The sequence below is a fragment of the Aedes aegypti genome, chromosome 3, assembly GCF_002204515.2.
Source record: "Aedes aegypti strain LVP_AGWG chromosome 3, AaegL5.0 Primary Assembly, whole genome shotgun sequence".
NCBI lineage: Eukaryota > Metazoa > Arthropoda > Insecta > Diptera > Culicidae > Aedes > Aedes aegypti.
This window is the reverse complement of record NC_035109.1, coordinates 24,254,688-24,274,573: the sequence shown is the minus strand read 5'-3', so window position 1 is coordinate 24,274,573 and position 19,886 is coordinate 24,254,688.

Here is a 19,886-nt window from a genome sequence, read left to right as displayed (position 1 = left end):
AAACCATCCGAAATCCTATCAGATCACAGAATATCACCCTCATTCTTGTTTACGGCGGATCCAACTTTCGATCGAATCCACGGCCCACTTGATATTGCTGATTTTTTGACGATTTTCATGGCAATTATTATATGAAAAATGATATGAAAAATTTTGGTTGTTCATCAATTTGTTATCTAGAAATTTAGAACAACCTCACTGGTTGTAAAAACAAGCAGTTTAATCTATTTTTGTCAAGTTTGTTCAATAAACTCAAAATTCTGCTCTTATTTAATCCTAATGCATAATTGCCCAGGCTCCTAAGGTTTCTCAGGACTATAACGGGTTCAATGGGCTCTGCAAGAATTTCGTCTCAGATTCCCCGAGGAAAAGCTTCAGAAATTATAGCGATTTTATCTAGATTTTTCAGGGTCTCCTACAAGGATATCTCCAGAAATTATTCTAGAGATTTATCTACCGATTATCCCACAAATTCTTCCAGAGATTTTTCAAAGAATGCTTAGAAGTACTTCTCCAAAATTTGTTCCAGGAAATCCTTGAGAACTCCAAAGCTAATACCTCCAGTAATTTCCTCATGCATTACCTTAATTATCTTTTCCAAAACTATCCTATAATTCCCAGCACATATTTTTTTACTAATCCTTCAACTGAATTCTCCAATTGTTACTCTAGAAAATCTTCCTAAGATTTCTACAGAATTTCTTCTGAGGAAATCCTCAATGGTTTATTTCAGAGTTAAAAAAAATAAGTGTTTTCCCCGCATGTTCATGTGGATTCCTTCAAGAAATCCAAAATTCTTCAAGAGGTTCTTCGAAAAAATCTATTGTTTTCTAGGAATTTCTCCAGCATTTCATCCATGTATTACTCCTGCAGTTTTTAAAAACAACATGTTTCAAAAAGTTTCTGATAAAATTCCCTTGCAATTGCATAAGTTTATTTAAGTTTTCACACCAGTCAATACTACAACAAGTTTTCCAACAATTCCTCCGATCATTGCTACACAAACCTCTATAGAGATTCTGTTCAATGTTTTTCAAGAAATTCCTTTCGAACACCCTGCGAAAAATTATCCCGATATCGGATTGATTTTGTTTTAGTTCATCTTAGCAAAATAATTAGGAAATCTTGTAAAACTTCCTCAAGAATCCAGGCGTTATTTCAGAGATCATTGTTCATACAGGGTGAGTTTAAAGCTTCCACTAATTTTATATGAGGTTAGTTAGTTACTGCAGGATTTTCTTTAGAAGTGCCTCTCGGATGTATTTTTCAGAAGTGAAGTAAGGTACCGCGGGGCAAGTGGGTAAATGGGGTAAGTGAAAATAATTGATATATTTTACTGAATTAATTCGACGTAGACCTAAACATAACTAAATTTGAACACCGTCAATTTTCTTATCAGGTGGGGCAAGTGAAAAGTTTATCATTAGAGATTGAATTTGTGTTTTCTCTTTAAGTAGCCATAAGTAAGCATGGTTCGCAATTATCATAAAAAACATAACGTGCTGATAATTAAATAAACTCTATACTCAAGCGTAAAAGCAATTAGAAATCATGGAACTTCTCTAAAAGATGTTGCCAAACATTACAATATTAATATGTCTACTTCGGGTAGCCAATTAAAAGGAAGACGTTGACTGAAAAGTTGCAATATTAGAGAACATACGGAAATCTCGTGGAATGTCTATGTAAAGCTAGTTCAAAACACAAAAATGGGGTATAGGTCTATCCACATTAAAAAGATTCTAAATACGTTATTGAAGGATTCCGTTTGATTTCTCCCGAAGAGTTATCCGACGTCATATCCGACTTTCTCAAAAACAAATAACGAGCGGTGGAAATTCTACAGAGCAGAAATGCAATTGCTGTCCTATAATGTAAGAACTAACATTGGAAATGTTGCAGTTATAATGGTGTCGAATCATTTCAACTAACATAAGTGAACAGAAGAAAATTCAAGTGAAAAGAATAACATTTTCTTTGTTTACATGTTACCTATGTTATTGTTCATTGGGAAGCCTTAACAAATGTTAAAGCTAATAGAACTCGTGAAAATAACTGTTTGTTTTTGAATGTATTGTTCAAAGCAGTAAACTTTTCACTTGCCCCCCCATACAAACTGACATATTAGTTTAATACTCTCCCGTTTTACCAATTTTTACAAAAACTTCTCCAAACTTTTTCGTGACACGTACACGTCGGAACAGTAGAAGCATTAACCTAAGAATGCTAATGTCGCTACTGTTCGTGTTACCAACATCTAGTTTACCACGCGCTGACAGCCTGAGTACCGGGTCTCAAAGTGTCAACGGCACTACAGAGCCAGACACGTTTCCACATCTTGGCTGCCTGAATGATGGTGCAAATTTCTTGAACCTGAAATGTTTTTTCAACCTGGAAAAACCTGGAAATATCAGGGAATTTCATTTATGTGAATGAGTAGACACCCTGTAATAATGGTTCTCTCAAAAATTCATCCATAATTACTCTCCGGAATTGCTCAAAACTTACTTAAGGTATTAGTGGATAAAATCTTTTCCAAGAATTGCTCGATGAATTGCATCTGGGATTCCTTATTAGATTCCTCTAGAAATTTCTCCAGCATTTCTTCAAAATATTATTATTGCGGCTCAAACACTTCACTGATATTTTTTTCAAATACATTTTCCAAACCTCCATAGATTCTTTAAAATTTCATTCAAGCTTCTACACTAGTTAATACTACAGCAATTATTTCAGTTATTGCTCCGACCATTGATGGATAAATATGTTTTTATTATCATAGCGATTTATCAACAAATATATTCATCAAGATATCGAGAGATCTTTCTCGTAGGTTTTTTATTAGAAATTCCTCGCGGATTTTTCAATTTTTTTCACAAAAAAATATGAAATTTTTTCTTGATATTTCCCTGAAGACAACCCGACCAGTGGATTACAAAAGGGTTAGTTATCGCATTTTCTCTAACAAAATATGTTATAATTTTGGCGGGTTGTAGTTAAAATAACAAAAATTAGAACACAATTTCTTCCACACTATACAAAATTGAAACAAAATCTGTCATAATTGAAGCAAAAATATTACACATTATGTTTCGAATCAAATAAAAATATAACTTGTTTTGTTATATTTCATTACTGAATTATAACAAAATTTGTTATTTTCTTTCCTATCATTTTTTTATAACAAATTGTGGATTAATTCAGTTTTAAATTAAAATAGCTTTTGTTATTATAACTGATTTTGGTTTTAATTGTGTTATAATTTCCTCCATCAACTCAAAGTGCTTCTAACAACAACAAAAAAATATTTGCAACAAATCTTGATATAATTTTGTTGTTATCCACTGGTCGGGAATCCAGGATGAGTAACTGAAAAAAATCTTTGAAGATTTCCTTGGCTTTTTTTATTTGGAGCAGGTCCTTGGGAAATCAATGAAAGAATCAATTGATAAATTTCCGGGGAACTTTGGAGCAGTTCTAAATGGAATCATCGAAGTAATTTCTTCACCATGATAAAGAACCAACCAATATACTGCCCATAAATGCATGTCAGTCCCATGTTTGCTGGATTTCCTATTCACATGGGACAGTTATGCGTTTATGGGCAGTATAATGATCTTTTGAGCTAAAACCATGGCTCGCATCAAGAAAGTTGTAGAAAACCATCCGTGATAAATAATATATATAGTATATAAACGATTCTTAGAAGAATTACATAAAAAGTTCGTAAAAATCATAAAACAAACTCCTGAAGAGGTCTTCGGAGTAATAAAAAATTTGCGGCAAAACGAAAAGTTACTTGTCGTTATTTCACGAGGAAGCCTTAGAATGTGAATACCTTCCATTAAACTTACTGATGGAAGATTTCTCCCTTATTCGGCGTTTAAAGGACGCGGTTTAAGCAGTATTACAATCAAATTCGATCTTCTGACATAATTTTTTATTTGAAATATTGATTAGTGCATAAAAATGTTGACCATATTAGGTAGAAGAGCTGGAATTTAAATGGAAACGTGAAATGACAAAAATTTCAATTTTACAAATGTGTTAATAAAATATTTTTGGAGGCACAATAAAAATGTCCAAATATGGTACTCAACTAGACCTACTACTAGCAGAAGATCATGTGGAATATTCCCAATCATAATTGATATTGATCGTAAAACAGTATACTAGAATTGAAATAAAATTTATTACGGCTTGCTTTTCAAGTCACTTTCAGTCACTTTTTCAAGAATAGAAAGTCACTTTTTAGTCACTTATTTCTCAATATTGGTCACTAAAATAACTTTTTTCGGTACCAATTCTTGCTACCAGCCCTGCTAATAACAAACTTTTCACTTGCTTTGCTATGTCCTGGGATGTTCTAGGACGTCCAAACTGTCTTGAAGCACACTCTTTGAAATCTACAACCGTAACATTTGAGGTATTCCAGGCCCTCCAAATTACCCTGGAAATCTGAATTTCATGTCTACATTTATTCCAGTAGTATTTCTTGCTAAACTGGGTGAAGTTATATAATCTACCATGTCCACTGAACTTTCGCACGTATCAATAGGATGTTTTAAAAAACGTTTGGAGTATTCCGGGTCCTCCAAATTACCCTGGATTTCAGAACTTCAGGGCTACACTTATGCCAGAAATTTATCTCGCTAAACTGAGTGAATTTATAAAATCTTTCCTGTTCACTAAACCTTCTCATGCATCAATAGGCTGTTTCAAGGAACGTTTGGGATATTATAGGTGCTCCAAATTACCCTGGAGTTCAGAACTTCAGGTCTACACTTATTCCAGTATTTTTTCTTGTTAAACTGAGTAAAGATATATAACTTACCATGTTAACTGAACCTTGTCACGGATCAATAGGCTAATTCAAGGAACGTTTGGGGTATTCTAGGCCCTCCAAATTACCCTAGTGTTCGTAACTTCAGGTTTACATTTGTTTCAGTAATTTATCTCACTAAACTGAGTGAAGTTATATAATCTAACATGCTCACTAAACCATCTCATGGATCAATAAGCTCTTTCAAGGAACGTTTGGGATATTCCAGGCCCTCCAAATTACCCTGGAGTTCAGAACTTCAGGTCTGCACTTGTTCAAGTAATTTATCTCGCTAAACTGAGTGAAGTTATAAAATCTAACATGTTCACTGAAATTTCTCACGGATCAATTAGCTGTTTCAAGGAACGTATGGGGTATTCCGAGCCACCCAGATTACCCCGGAGTTCAGAAATTCAGATCTACAATTGTTCTAGTAATTTTTCTTACTAAACGATGAAGTTATTTAATGTTCACTGAGCTTTCTCACGAATCAAAAAGATATTTCAAGGAACGTTTGGAGTATTCCAGGCCCTCCAAATTACCCTGGAGTTCAGAACTACAGGTCTTCCCTTGTTCCAGTAATTTTTTTTCTAAACTGAGTGAAGTTATATAATCTACTATGTTGACTGAACCTGCTCATGGATCAATATGCTGTTTCAAGGAACGATTGAGGTATTGCAGATCCTTCAAAATTTCCCCAGGACTTCAGAACTTCAGGTCCAATATTTTTCCAGTAATATTTCCTTCTAAACTGAGTGAAGTTATATAATCTACCATGTTCACTGAACCTTCTCACAGACCAATTGGCTATTTCAAGGAACGTTGGTGATATTCCAGGCCCTCCAATTTACCCTGGAGTTCAGAACTTCAGGTCTACCCTTGTTCCAGTAACTTTTCTCGCTAAATTGATCAAAGTTTTCCCTTTGGGGCCGGCACGGTCATTTATGACCGCAGTCGGAAAATGGCTGTATAAAAAGAACCAATGAATAAAATTTACTGTCTTCGGAAAAGTCCTTGCAAATATACTTTCCTGTCAGGGAAATATTTTAGGTGTATGCCTTAATGTCCTACTTGGCAACCTAGAACATCCTGAACATGCAGAAGTCTGCCAAATAGAATAATTGGTATAAAAGTAGCTTAAAATGCCTTTTGTAAATACAATTGATGTTCGTACTTGGTAATACATACCTATTATTCACATGCCTTTTCATGTCCTGGGATATTCTACGACGTTCAGACTATCCCGAAGCTCAATTCTCGAAATTTACAGCAGTAGTTGCTTGCGCTAGAAATAATCAGCGATGCCAGATTTCTTTGGAAATCATTCCGTAGACGAAAAGTGATAAGCGGGTGGAGAGATCCCCGGCATTGCAATTCCGTAGATTTCCGTTGGAAAAATCCGTAAATTACCGTAGAATAATGAGAATTTCCGTAGCTTTTTTTAGAAAATATACATTTTCCGTAGAATTATCTTACGGATCCGTAGAAAGTGCTCAATTCCGTAGATCTACGGAAATTTCCGTAGATCTGGCAACGCTGCAAATAATAATATTTTCAACTCAAGCTGAAAAGCTTTTCCAAACTATCCTGGAGCTCAGAACTTCAAATCTGCCCTTGTGGCAGCGTTTTTTTCGCTAAATAGAGTTCAGTTATATAATCTACCAGGTTATATAGGGCCCCCATAGCCGAAGCTGTAAAGACGCAAGTATTCATCATGACCATGCTGAGGGTTCCGGGTTCGATTCCCGGTCGGCCCAGGATCTTTTCGTAATGAAATTATTCTTGACTGCCTTGGGCATAGAGTAAAGGGTGTCCACGATGAAATTGCCACACACAAAATTGATTCGCAAAATTCGAGTTTTCATCCGATTGCCATCAAAACTTCAGGGATTGAGAAATAACTATTAAACTTCATTTTACCATTTTACTCGTATTTTATTTACAGTCCATACGTAAATGCCCGCACCTTGGCCTCAACCCCGGCCATGAGATTCTGCACAACATATGAATCAACCGTTTTTTGCATGTAAACCCATACTTTCATGGACAACGAAACATATGTGAAGGCTGTTCCCCGGCAACCTGTTTTTCACGGCCAAGGATAAGTTTAGCGTTCCGGAGCATGTCCGCACTCAGAAGAGGTCCAAATTTGCGAAGAAATTCCTGGTTTGGCAAGCCATCTGCACGTGCGGGAAGCGGAGTGCACCTTTCGTGACCTAGAACACGATGAACGGACAAGTGTACATGAAAGAGTGCCTCCAGAAGCGGCTGCTCCCTCTCCTGAAGGCCCACAACGTCCCAACAATATTCTGGCCGGATTTGGCCTCATGCCACTACTCCAAGGACGTGCTGAAGTGGTATGCGGATAATAAGGTCAATTTCGTGCCGAAAATGTTCAACCCTTCCAACACTCCGGAGCTCCATCGAGAAATACTGGGCGATTATGAAGCAGCACCTTCTTACACACTTAAATTATTTTGCCGACCTCAGCAAACGGATTGCCGAGAATCCAACAGCTGAGATTTCGGTAAAAAAATTGCCGAATCTCGGTAAACTTTTTACCGAAATATCCTTAAAATTTTACCGAATCTCGACAAACCAAATGTTTTACCGAGATTTCGGCAAACGTTACCGAGATTCGGTAATGGTTTACCGAAATCTCGGTAAAAGTTTTGCCGAGATTCAGCAAATATTTTACCGAGATTCGGCTGTTGGATTCTCGGCAATCCGTTTTACCGAAGTCGATTTCGGAAATTAAGTGTGTAAACGACCTAAGGTAGTGAAGACAGTCGAGAAACTGAAGAAAGAATGGGTTCACATGCAAAAAACGGTTGATTCACAGGTTGTGCAAAATCTCATGGCCGGGGTTAAGGCCAAGGTGCGGGCATTTCCGTATGGACTGTTAATAAAATACGAAGAAGAAGAAGATTCGTCGACAAACACATATATTCAAAACGTGTTTCTACTCGTTTACGCATTTAGACTCTACTGACGTTTTCACAAATTGTTCTCAAACAAAAGGTGAAAAGCAGGGGGGTTGAAAATAGTATATTTTTACGTGACATAATTTATGGATGCTTCCCAAAATATGTCGCTAATTATGACTGGAAACTTTGTTGAATACACCATGTTTCGGAAGTGCTTCGTTTCGTGGTTATTAATTTATTACCACTAAATCCTGACTTTCATCGCGTTGTAGATCTTATGTACTGAACATCCCGACAAGTTAGATAATCTAGAACATTCGAAATGATCTGATAATATTTGCTGAACACTCAGAAGGTTCAGAATATACGGTAGATTACAGTTCATCACCTTGTATGATGAACAAGGTTGTTATTACAAGCATAGACTTCAAGTTATGAACTCAAGAGCAGTTTGGAAGACCTAGCACCTCCCAAAAAAATATTTGTCATAATTTCTTGTTATGTTTAGCATTTTGAGCACCAAAACTATTGAAAGGCGTTCAAAAAACTGTATAATAGTTCTTGGAAAAAATCAGGCCCCAAAGGGTTAAACCGCAATAAAAAAGTTTCAGAATTAGTTCGACATGGACCTAAAAATACCTAAATTGAAACATTGGCAATTTTCTAATAACGTGGGGCAAGTGAAAAGTTTCTCATTAGGGATTTAATTTTTGTTTTCTCTTTAGGTAGCTATAAGTATACAAGGTTCGCAATTATCATAGAACAACATAACGAGTTGATAATTCAGGAAACACTATACCGTCAAGCTACCATTCACCGTGCATTTAAGAAAAATTTGCACTTCAAAAAATTATATAACTTTTCCAAATAATTTGAAGCGTATTAGAATACCACTACGTAGCGTACAATTATATAATAATTCAGGGAAAAATCTAAAACTAGTGATGCATAACTAAAAATTACTCAAAAATTAAGTTTGGAAATCTCATGTTACGGTCGCCTCGTACCGTTCTATGTCACCATTCACCGTGCGTATAGATTTCGTCATGATTTAATTTTGTTTCTTGAAGAAACGTTGTTGATGGAGCAACTATGTTGCTAATAGTGAATGCACTCATTTTTAAGACTGTCCAAATCTTCATTTACAATAAAATCCACAAAAAGTTTAAAAATTAGCTAAATAATTATTTTTTCATTGACATCGTTATAGGAGGTTTGACTGTATTGTCTAAATCATTCCATATTCACTCAAAAACTAAACATGAAGTAGTTTAATGACGATATAACAATAAATCTAATATTACCGAATAAATTCATGCGTTTTATACTAATGCACGGTAATAGGAACCATACATACTGAGAGGGATCCATTCACCGTGCATTTGGGTTTCGACTGAAACACAATATAAAATTCTAATTTGCATAAAATCTCATTGCTCATACGATGAAATACATCTTACTAATAGAATCCACAATGAAAACTTGTTGAAATTTTGAAAAAAATCATTATCTATCGTTAAAATGAAAAATGTGAATTTTTGGTGTTTCTACTAAGAGTGATGAAAAATCTTATTATTAAACAATATTCACATGATTTTTACTACATAAACTAGGTTTTTCAAAATGCTTGGTGACAAAAACTACTTCATTTCATTAGTTTTATCTTATTTTGATGACAAAAAAATAATTAGTGAAAATTGTATGAATATTCTGTAGGAATTTGTATATGTGCACGGTGAATGGAGGCCGCACGGTGACTGGTGACTTAACGGTACTCAAAGCGTTAAATGCTATTATTATGGAACTTCTCTTAAAAAAGGTTGCCAAATATTACGATAATTGTATGTTTACTTCGGACAGCCGATGAAAAGGAAGACGTTGATTGAAAAGTTCCAATATAAGAGAACGCACGGAAATCTTGTGGTATGTCTATTGTGCTTATTCTGCGCGGCGTGTGAGTCGAGACGACTCGCTCTCACCGCGAGTGACGTGAGACGACTAATGTTAATCAAATGGGAGCGAGTCGACAATTGTCACCTCATTCGACTCGTGTGCAGAATAGGCACGTATGTAAAGCTAGTTCAAAACATAAAAATGGGGTATAGGGGTATCCACAATAAAAATGTTTCTAAATACTTTATTGAAGGATTCCCTTTTATTTTCTCTTGAAGAGTTATCCGACGTCATATCCGATTTTTTTAAAAGCAAACAACAAGCGGTAGAAATTCTTTTTTTTTTATTAGTATCATTCCAAACATCACATTCATTTCTTATATCTAGGTGTTCTATGTCTATTAACACTATATCCTAATTTGGTAAAACAAATTTAAGATTTTATTAACATTTTGTTAACAACATATTACATTTCATTTGCCGTAGCAGTTCAGATTTTTACAGGTGAGTTGATTTCACCTGCTTATAAGAGAAAAAAAAAACGCTTTGAATATACTTAACCTAACTTAACCTAAACATATAACGCATTAATCGTGGCAATAGAAGATTGTAACGATTTTTGCCTGAAATTATTAATTATTTTATTTGACATTTGTTCCAATGTTTCAACATTGGATATTCTATGTAACTCATTGGTACTATACCAGGGAGGAAGCTTCGGAATCATTTTCAAAATTTTATTTTGTATTCTCTGCAGAGCTTTCTTCCCGGTATTACAACAGCTAGTCCATATTGGTACAGGCCTGAAAATTTGTTTGAATATCAAAAGCTTGTTCTTAAGACAAACTTTTGATTTTTTATTAATAAGTGGATAGAGATATTTTACATATGTGTTACATTTGGCTTGAATGCCCTCAATGTGATTTTTGAAAGTTAAATTCTTATCTAGCATGAGCCCTAGATACTTAACTTCATCTGACCAATTTATTGGAACCCCTCTCATCGTGACAACATGTCTACTTGAAGGTTTCAAATAAAGAGCTTTTGGTTTATGTGGGAATATTATTAGTTGAGTTTTGGAAGCATTAGGAGAAATCTTCCATTTTTGCAAGTATGACGAAAAAATATCCAAACTTATTTGCAATCGACTACAGATGACACGCAGGCTTCGTTCTTTGGCGGAGAGGCCTGTATCATCCGCAAACAAGGATTTTTGACATCCCTGAGGTAACTCAGGTAAGTCAGATGTGAAAATATTGTATAACATTGGTCCTAAAATGCTGCCTTGGGGAACACCAGCTCTTACAGGAAGTCTTTCAGATCTGGAGTTCTGATAATTAACCTAAAGTGTACGATTTGACAGATAACTTTGAATTATTCTAACAATGTATGTTGGAAAATTAAAGTTTTTTAATTTTACAATCAAACCTTCATGCCAAACACTGTCGAATGCTTTTTCTATGTCTAGAAGAGCAAGACCAGTAGAATAGCCTTCAGATTTGTTGGAACGGATCAAATTTGTTACACGTAAGAGTTGATGAATGGTCGAATGTCCATGGCGGAATCCGAACTGTTCATTGGCAAAAATTGAATTTTCGTTTATGTGGGCCATCATTCTGTTCAAAATAACCTTTTCAAAAAGTTTACTGATGGAGGAAAGCAAACTGATTGAACGATAGCTAGAAGCTTCTGCAGGATTTTTGTCTGGTTTTAAAGTTGGAACAACCTTAGCATTTTTCCATTTGTCAGGAAAATATGCTAACTGAAAACATTTGTTGAATATATCAACTAAAAATGATAAGCTACTTTCTGGAAGTTTCTTGATGAGCATGTAAAAAATTCCATCATCGCCAGGAGCTTTCATATTTTTTATTTTTTTAATAATAGTTCTCACTTCTTCCAAATCAGTCTCCCAGGCATTTTCGAAAACGTTCTCTTGATTGAGAATATTTTCGAAGTCCTGAGTAACTTGATTTTCAATTGGACTAGTAAGTCCTAAATTGAAATTGTGCGCACTTTCAAACTGCATGGCAGGTTTTTGAGCTATTTCGCAATTAGTTAGTAATAATTTGTTTTCCTCTTTCAATGCCGGTATTGGCTTCTGAGGTTTTTTCAAGATATTAGATAATTTTATTTTCAAAATTTTTGTTTCTTAATTGAGCAAAACGTTTCTTGATTTCTTTCTGCAAATCCTGCCATATAATTTTCATAGCAGGATCGCGAGTGCGTTGAAATCGCCTTCTCCTCACGTTTTTAAGACGGATCAAGAGTTTAAGATCATCGTCTATGATCACGGATTCAAATTTTACTTCACATTTTGGAATTGCAATGCTCCTGGCTTCAACAATGGAATTTGTTAAAGTTTCAAGAGCATTGTCAATATCAAGTTTAGTTTCTAAAGAAATGTTAACATCAAGATTAGAGTCAACATACGTTTTATATATATTCCAGTCGGCTCGTAAATAATTGAAAGTGGAGCTGATAGGATTTAGAATCGCTTCTTGGGATATATGAAATGTAACAGGGACATGATCAGAATCAAAATCAGCATGAGTAACTAATTGGCTACAAAGATGACTAGAGTCGGTTAAGACCAAATCAATCGTAGATGGATTTCTAGAAGAGGAAAAACATGTAGGGCTATCAGGGTATTGAATTGAGAAATATCCTGAAGAGCACTCATCAAATAAAATTCTGCCGTTGGAATTACTTTGAGAATTATTCCATGACCGATGTTTGGCATTAAAGTCACCAATGACAAAAAATTTTGACTTATTGCGAGTCAATTTTCGCAAGTCAGTTTGGAGCAAATTAACTTGCTGTCCAGAGCATTGAAAAGGCAAATAGGCAGCTATGAAAGTATATTTACCAAACTTTGTTTCAACAGAAACACCTAAAGTTTCAAATGACGAAAACAGTTGATGTTTTATACGCCTATGAATGATGATTGCAACTCCCCCACATGCCCCATCAAGTCGATCATTACGATAAACAAAAAAGTTAGGATCTTTTTTAAATTTGGATCCAGGTTTTAAATACGTTTCGGTAATAACTGCTATATGCACGTTATTAGCTGTAAGAAAATTAAACAGCTCGTCCTCTTTACCATTCAGAGAACGAGCATTCCAATTTAAAATATTTAAATTATTATTTGGATCCATTAGAAAAACGTAATCCAATAACAATTTGATTTGTAAATTTTACACCTACTTGGACTGCTTCAGTCATAGTGGTGGCTTTGAACATTTCATCAATCATTAGATTCAATTTTTCAGTTTTGTCACATCCTTTGGCTTAAACTCAAATTTTGGGTGTATTTTGTTTTCCGTGTCCGTGTCAGATAGGAACAAGCTCAGTGGTCGAACTAAATCCCATGTGGTGTTTTTGTCGACTAAGCGAACGTCAAACATGATCAAAAGTATCAAGCTTAATTTATGGACCAAATTTTTAAATTAAAGTTTAAACATGATATAGCCATTATTTCAGCGGGAAAAAATGCTAAAGTAGTTACAGTAACATGCTCTTTCGTGCTATTAAATAAAAACAAGATTTCATTAAAAATTTAAGGACCCAATTTAAGGTCTCTAGAATTTGAAGAATCCCAACTATGTGAAATCCATTACCCACTTGCCCCACGGTAACTTATGTTAAAATTGTAGAACATGATTTAGAAAATCGTTCATTTCTTAGGATAAATACCATTGCTCACCTAGTTTCTGCAGCCTATCTTACGCAATTTTTCCTCAGCTTTCTGATGGTGAACTCAGAATTAAAAACTAGCGGTGCGCTAATGGTAAAAAAACGATTTTTCTAACAAAATTCAAGGTGGCGGTCAAATTTAAAATGGCTTCTACTTCAAATTAAAGCTATATCCTTTCACTAAATGATGCCACTAAGTTTGCTATGTGTTCCAAGCGAAATACTCTGAAGGCATCTCTGGAGAAGCTACTCACACTAAGCTCTTACGGTGAATTTCACCGTAATCTCAACAGCTGAACAGTTCGGTGGAATAAATCACCGTAACTTCGTAGGAATTTAACGGATTCCGGTGATTTTTTACCGAATACTGTAAAAATTTACCGTACTCCGTTAATTTATTTTACCGAACTGTTCAGCTGTTGAAATTTCACAGTAATCCGTAAAATAATTTAAGTGTGCTGGTTAAATTTTAGACTTTCTAAACGGAAATCTTGGAAGATGTCCTCGGGAAATCGATGGAAGAAACACTAGATAAAATCTTGGAGGGCTTGAGTATTTCTTGGAAAAAAAATCTTTTAGAATTGTTGAAGCAATTCCTGATGGTCTCTAAGGTTATTTCTGTGACTATCCTTGGGAAAATCCATGTGGAATTCTTGAGGTATCCAAAACCAAAATACAGTGGGATTCCGTTTTTGGCATGCTCCGTTTTTAGCATGCTCCATTTTTGGCACCCCCCGATTTTGGCAACAAAATGGATCCGTTTTTGGCAACATTTTTAAAAACCATTGAAATTTGTAAACTTTTGTAAATATCTGTGTGTATTTTGTATTAGTCATTTGGAAAGCAAGTCAGCTTCATGCTTCTCGCATTCCAGAGCTCAATTTTCGTTGATATTTCCTCAAATTGCATCTACTGCTGGTATAACCGCACGCGTTTATTTACTTCTGAAAGGTCGTGTGTTTGCAACGTTTCATGAAGTCATTAATCGTTGAGTATCTTATCTAGAATTCCAATATTTTTACTCAGGCATTCACCCTTCATCACCAGCCCATTTGAGTATACCGGTAGGTGATACACATTCTTCTTCGAATTTGGAAAAGCTCTTTTGAACAAAGCACAAACATCGACACAAGAGCAACAAAAAGTCTATGAGTTTCTATCATAAATTTCGTCTCGCCAGTTCACCTCACTGTTCTCTTTATTGTGGAATTACACGCATAGCGTATGTAAAAGCATCGCCGGGTCTCTAAGCTTTTTATAGATTTTTTTGACAATACCAAGATACATAAATGACTCACAAGCACCTTCTATAAGTTGTTTCGCCACCATGACACATGCAAGTAAAGTAAAGTGTGCGATGAATACGATAGAGACTCTGTATAATGTTAAACATTTGAAGAAACAATCCAATGTTGCTCATGTTGGAGTAAGATTTTTATTAAGCGTGTGGGCACATGGATCAAAATATTCCTAATGATATCCTGGTGATCCTTAGCTAGGTCTAGGAGTTTTCTAGCTGTATTCTGGAGAATACTGAGCGAAATCTGGGTATTCCTATCAGACATCAAAGGTTTCATGTGGGATCCTTAAGAGATATATTAGTTGCTTCAGACGCAGTGCAAAATCTGTCAATTCCTTGTAAATTCCTAAGGTCTCAGACGTCCTGTAAGTTTCTAGCGGAATGCTGAACATTTCGAACAAAATCTTGTGGATTCTTAATAGGTCTCCAGCGGAATATGGAGATTGCTATTGGTAGTCTGGGAAGTCCTTATGAACTTTTGAGAATTTTCAGCAATATCGCAGCGGAATCCTAAAATTCTGAGCAAGCCTAGGCTAGACGTCAATTCCTATATGACTTCTAGGCAAGATTTCTAGCGAGCTACTTCAGAGTGTTAGCTGATTTCTGTGGGTTCTTAACGGACACCTGAAGATTATTATCGAGTTGTAAGGGTTTCATAGCGGGATCCTGTGAATATCTGTTATTATTTGTGTATTCCACGAAATTATGGGTCACAGATCTTGGGGGGCTCAAGCGACTTGTGAGCCGCATGTTGAGCATCAATGTTCTATACCATTTTTCTATTATTTCTAGGAAAATTGTCTATCCATATTTCTGTGTGCCCTTTTGATTGTAATAAATCATTTTATATAAGATTCCATACAATGCAAAGAACCTAATTTTGAAGAGCCATTTTCAATTGATCGAATATTGTCAAATTTGGCAGCAGAATTGATAGGCATTAGACCACCAACCCCGTCATTGTAAAATTTGACGCTTGGACTTAAAAGACAAACTGTTATGTTATGTTATGTTTATTGAATTAGAAAAATCGTTATGTTATAACACCTAGAAGTTTTTGTAAATACGTTTGTTTATGAAAAGTATTGTATTTTTGTATTATTTCACTATTTTCTGGAATTGTCAGTTCTAGAATAAAAGTAATCTATGCGATTATTGTTTACACGGCCTATGTAAACAAATAGTATACACAAAGCTTATAAAACATCATTGAAGATACTTCAGCAATCAAACGTGTGTGGAGCGTCTGTCACAATTAACATGACAGGTCTATAAGTTTATAGCATACCCATCTCGTACGGAAACCCGCTTCGAAATGGACCATTTGGAAGTCTGGCCATCATTTGGATCCATAATGATGATGTGATAACGTCCAAATAATATTCTTGAAATTGAAAAAAATGGGTTCCGATTTTGGCACGATTTCGATTTTGTTGCCAAAAACGGAATCCCACTGTACTTGGAGGAATTCGAAGTAATATCTGAATCTTTGTTCAAATTCCTGAATTAATTTCTGATGAAATTCATGGAGAACATCTTGAAAAAAAAAACACATAACAGTTATACCAGTACTAATACTTATCTTAATGTCATAAGGGATTCCCAAAAAAGTCTTCGATCTTTAATAAATGTGTAGTCTGATTCTACCAAATTTTGATCTCCTGTCTTCTATTAGTTCCTATTAGTTTCGTTCTGCTGCCTTAATTCCTGTTTGGTCTATTTTCAGTCTCCATTTGGTTCCTGTTAGTTCTGTTTTTTTTTTCTAGGCAACAGGTCTCTAAGTTCCTATTTTTAAGGCACTTAATCGTTACTAGATCCCTGGGTAGAGTTTAAGCCGGTTCAATACTATGTTCGGTTTTATAGACTAAGAAACGTTCTACTAACAATCTCGAGAATTCATAATCAATATTTTTTTTTTCTCCAGGGACATTTTGTGATATTCCATCACCGGTTGATCAAACCAAAAGTCAGGAAAAATAACTTTTATTTCAGTAAGTTATCATAATCTTGCACAGGAAAATATATATAAACCAAGGAAAAGCATCATTCTTGACTTGTTTGACGTGTTGGTATCATCTTCTTAATTCGCGTATGATCCTTGTAAAAAAAATCTTTTGTGCAAATCTCTTGGAAACAACACATGAAGAAATCATCAACATCCTCGTAAGTCTCACTCACATTCCACATTATATGGTAAAATCGTTGGTACACCGATTAAGTATGGTTGATTACAGTATAAAACCTATGACATATTACACAACTCACAACTCTTCTTCTGGTTTTGCAGATTTTTTGCTCTACGATCCACTCCCGATTCGTTCTCATTTCATGTGTTATAATAATTTGTTTTAGCATTTTCCGTGTGTTCATCTTTGTTCACACGGTTTATTACTTTTTTTTGTCGATTGTTTTAAGCTTTTTTGCTGAATGTTTATGAAGTGTTTCTCTTTCTGCTAGTAAACGCCCTCGCGCGTTTGAGGAAGCCAACGTAAATAATTGGGATAAAACGGAAAACAATGGTACACGGTTAATGCAAACGACGAAAATGTCTCACGCTCTAGCGCTTCATTTGTAGGGTTTTAGTTTAGTCTTACGGGTTAAATCTAAACAGGTGCCAGCGGAAAATAATTGCGTTTTACGGGTATACATCGAATGAACGTAATATATAAAAAATAACAGAAAATATGCATATTATTTGAACTCTTAAATAAGTAAAATCATTCGTTTTATGCTTTGGTTTTGTGCTTGCACTGAAATACAATCTCGATCATGGTATTTTTAAATATATATGTATTTAATTTGCTTGACGGCTCCGTCCTCAGCCTGTCCTTTTGTAAATTAAAGGAACAATATTTCTAGCTATATGTGTACGCAACAAGCTTATCTATAGGCGGAGATTCACAACGATCCTTAATATGTTATACGTAAATGTGTGAATAATATGTATAGCTCAACATTTGTAAAGTTCACGAAACAAAAAAAAAATAAAGGAGGAAATTAACTATTCAAACAAAAAAAAACACAGGTTTCAGTTTTTAGTCTCGAAAAAGGCACATTGTTTCCAGTTCGGGGGGTACTCTGCAAATGGCACATTAGTTTGCTTTGAACGTCTCATTGCGGCCTCTTGTTAGTTGCCGCTGGAAAAAAAAACTACCGTTCCTTACAATATCAAAACTGGTTTCTAGATAATCGTGCAACTTGTGTATACTTTTAATTCCTTTGCTACAGTTTGAGCTATTATATTGATTTCTCTTGTGAGTATATTCTGATTGAACATTGGAGTTTTTTGAATGTGGAAGACATCAGTTTTACGATAAAAGCCTCGCATTTACGTTTGTTGTAGAGTTTTCTTTGTTTCAAAAATTATTCTTCTTATAAGTTGTATGCACGGACGACAATTTAAGAGTGTAAATTGAATTAAAGACGCGTTTTCCGACTGAGCTGTATTATATATTAGGAAGCAACTCCAAATATTCGAGTGGACTTCACTTATCCAAGCTATTATCATAGCTGCCTACCCATTTCTACCTTTTTTACCGCTGATGCATCAGCCCATCACGATCCATTTTGCTTTGTCGTAATATAGCCAACTAGTTCACCCAACGTGATTAGCCACGCTCCAACGAAATTTTAAAGCAAAAAGCTATGTATAATCTTCCAAAGATTGATAATGTATATGTTCAACTGCATAATGACAACACGGACAAAGAAATTTATCTGTTATAAATAGTGAAAGCGCTGCATGAATAATAAGCTAAGAAGCAGATTCCGTCCCAGCGGAGAAGTAATTTCAGAAGTAGACTCTGCCCTGGGAGGGAGAAACCGATACAAATTTTATAATATAATATATATATATATATACAGCCATTCCATGAAAACCCGATCTAGTGGGTCTCTGCTATTTTGTTCCTTATCCGAAATAAGGATACACGTATTTTTGGATTTTTTGATTAGGGTGACCATTTCCGAAATAGGGTGACCAGAAAAATCGCGATTTTGCAAAATTTTTATTTTTATAAAAATTATAACTTTTGAACCGTTCGACCGATTTTCAATATTTTTGGAAGGAATGAAAGCTAAAGAGGAAAAATATGAAATTTCACAAAAAATGTGTGTTCCGGTGCGACTTCCCAATGCTACACATCACACCTGACAGCGCAAATACCCCTTGCGCTCAAACGTCACCACCGGACGGTTATTTTTTGTTTATTCTCTCTCTCTACAAATCACAACCTAACAACAAGTGAAGAAAAAAAGTTATTAATAAAAGTTTGATTTTTTCGGAATAAACACGCGGTTTTTTCCTCTTCTCCGGGTTCCGTCGGGAGTTATCGTCTATCCGTACAGTTTTTGGTCCTTCTTCGTCGGATTACGTCGCGAACCGGTATGGAAAAGTTGATCGGTCGAAGAAACGCACAGCTAGTGCAAGTGAAATGGCAGTTTGCTGCAGCCGAAAAACTCCACGAGCGAAACGCTTCGCAGGGGGAAGTTTTGGATCGGCTCGAGCAGCTTAGAGAGCTCGCCAGGAAGTTCCGTGACACGCAAAGCGAGATTGAGGAAAATCAACCCGACCCGGAGGCAATCGCCTCAGTGCATGACTTCCGGGAGGAATTCAATTCGCACTTCTATCGTGCAAAGGATTTACTCGAGCAGTACATTTCCAATGACGGCGACGATGGAGATGGCAGCAGCGGCTCTGTCAGAGGTTCCACCGGGAGCTACAGATCGGTGGCCGGTTCCAGCCGTGATCTTCGGGATGCCGTGCAGATGCCACTGGAGACCCAACGAGCGATGTTGCTGAATCAGTCGTCGGGCGGAAGAAACGTAAACAATGTTGATCCTGCAGGAGGAGAACAGGTGTCGAACCATGCACCTTTTGCGAATGTGCGTCTGCCTGCAATCAACGTGCCAACATTCGATGGCGATCGAAAGCATTGGAGATCCTTCAAGGATATTTTCATCCAAACGATCCACGCAAGAGGCGATTTGCGGGATTCGTTAAAAATGCAATACCTGATTTCGTATCTGAGCGGCGATGCGAAGCGTCTGGTGAATTCATTCCCAATATCGGATGCCAACTACAAGGAGGCGTGGGCAGCCTTAACAAACTTCTATGATAAGAAGAAATACACGGTCTTCGCTCTCGTTCGGGAATTTGTCGAGCAACCGGCGATTGCTAATGCTACTGCGGACAATCTGCGCAAGTTGGTCACTACCTCGGACGAAGTAGTTCGCCAACTGAACG